The following is a 2,373-nucleotide window of genomic DNA, read 5'->3' on the forward strand; positions in this document are numbered from 1 at the left end:
TGCTAACCACATGTGAGGACTTGATGTCTCTGCCCTCTAGTGGGCTTGGATTCAAACTTTGGCTTAGCTCATCTCTCAGGATTTTTTCCAGACATGACAGGGACTGACTTCTCAATCCTCTTAACTTAAGGGCTTTGTCCCCCCATGCCAGAATAATCAGTGGTATTCCAGGGATTCTGGAAGGCTCCCTTGTTTGGTAAATTCTACCCAATTTCCTTCGGTATTTCCTCCCTCTACAGATTGTTCCTATCAACCCTCCTGGGCGTGCTGTGCCCTCCTCTGAGCCAACCTTTGTGTGACTGGGGAATTTAAGAGGGAACTGGGGTAAGTTGAGGAGGCATCAGTGGGTGATAGACAGACTAGGTGAAGAAAAAGTTACCAAACTTTTTGGAGAAAGAAAGTCTTATAAATTTCTCAAGGGTAGGAACACATCTACACTGATAGTTTCTTATCAACTCACACATCATCCTTCTATACAAGTTCCGCATGTATACTGTGTGTGTGTGTGTGTGTGTGTGAGCTCCAGTTGGGTTTTGCCCAAGGGGACATATGTTTTGGGTAGCTTGGGTTCCCAGTTAGAGAAATTATTTATTTTATTTGCATAGATACTATCACATTCCCAAGGGCTGGTTAACCCTCAAAGAGTAAGAGAATCTAGTTTTAAACTTTCCAGGTTATCCACTCCCTATTATTTTCAGTTGAGTTGCTAATGATTACCTTTTTTTTCTGTCTTGCTACAGAACTGCTTTAAATGTCCTGTGTCTTCAGCTGTTGGCTTTCAGAGCATTGCTTGACAGAGATTGAGAGCAGGAATCACTCAAGTGCAAAAGTCAGGTGTTTCTGCTCAGAGAAGGAATGGGATTCTTTCTGAAGTTTGAGTATGAGACAGTAGAAAATTTCCTTAGTTTATACAAGCTTAGATTGGAGATACCTTTTCAAGAATGCATGAGTTGGCTTAAACAAGATTCATTTGTCCTTCTGAGTTAGAGTATAACTCAAATGCCACATACCCCCTTACTTGCTAGTTTTGGGTCCTCGAAACCTGTCTCTGTGTTTGCAACATACTTGGCTTGCTCAATTCAAAACTTCTAATGCCCGCTCCTCCCAAAGAATCTACTCATAGAAAGTGTTATGAGAAATGTAGACTTTACTGAATATTTCATAGAGGAGGCTGAAGAGGAGGTTAACATACTATGCTGCTCAGCAAATGACTTAAATTTTTTCCCTAGCTATTTTGTTTTTCCAATTCTTTCTCATCCATACCAACAAGACTGGGTCTTTTTTTTTTCTTTCTTCTTTTACACTTTTTTCTAGTCTTTCTCTGACAAATGCACCCGACTTCCTACATTTTTCTTTTCCCTCCTCTTTTTTTGAGAAAAATGCAAATTTTGCTCCAGTCTTTGGCATGGCAGTTAAGGGTCCCTTTTTTCTTCTGAAGCATAAATTCTGAGGATTTATACTTCAAGCTGAATGGTCCTTCTTTCAAACAGATAAGGTGCTCCTTGGAAATGATGGATGGATGTAAAGGTAGGTTGATGGAGCTAGAGAAATCTCATGGTTACCCAACTCAGGAGAGGAGTTTACCATTGTTCAGAAGTCCTTCTCACCATTTACAGGGCCATAATCATTTATCAACAACACTTTGGGGCCTTAATAACCCTCCACAGAAATGGTTCCCTAAGAGAGATCATGTGAGAAATGGTGGCAGCTATTGCCTGACCAAATGGCTGCATCACCATAACCACTGCACACTGATGGAGCATTTGCAGAATGCACAGCCCTTCCCCACAAGAAACAAAAGGTGTCTGCTATTGACTTACTGTTAATCTTAACTTGAATGGAGTTAAGCCTGCTCAGGTGGTTTTCCAAATACCAGGAGGCCTCTTAGATTCAGGATGGTCAGTTGGGCAGTCCTTTCTTTTATAGATTTTAGATCCCACTGTTCACATCATTTGGCAAGGTACCTTGAGTCTTGTCCCCAAATTCTGACTGTGCTGAGGTGACATGCAGCCAGATACTACTAGTATCATTGGATTTATATTGGTGTGAGGGCCTTTCCTTTGGTTACGGGGCTTCTAGAACACTGCTTGGGATCTTGGTTCACAGGTCTGGGATGAGAGATCCTGGTCTTCTGAGATGGTAGAGACTTTGGATAGATTCAAATCCAGCCCCTTCACTTCTCAGACATGGATCCAGAGTTCCAGGGAGGGGAAAGGAATAGCTCCAGGTCATACAGTGAGTTAGTGATTGGGCCAGGGCACGAATCCATCCCTTCTGATACCTATGTGAGGCTTTTCCCACCACACTGCCTTGCTTCCCTGCCTTCTATTTGAAAGATACTTCATTCAAAACTGTTCTTTTTTTTTTTTTTTA

This window comes from Prionailurus bengalensis, chromosome D4 (genome assembly GCF_016509475.1).
Source record: "Prionailurus bengalensis isolate Pbe53 chromosome D4, Fcat_Pben_1.1_paternal_pri, whole genome shotgun sequence".
NCBI lineage: Eukaryota > Metazoa > Chordata > Mammalia > Carnivora > Felidae > Prionailurus > Prionailurus bengalensis.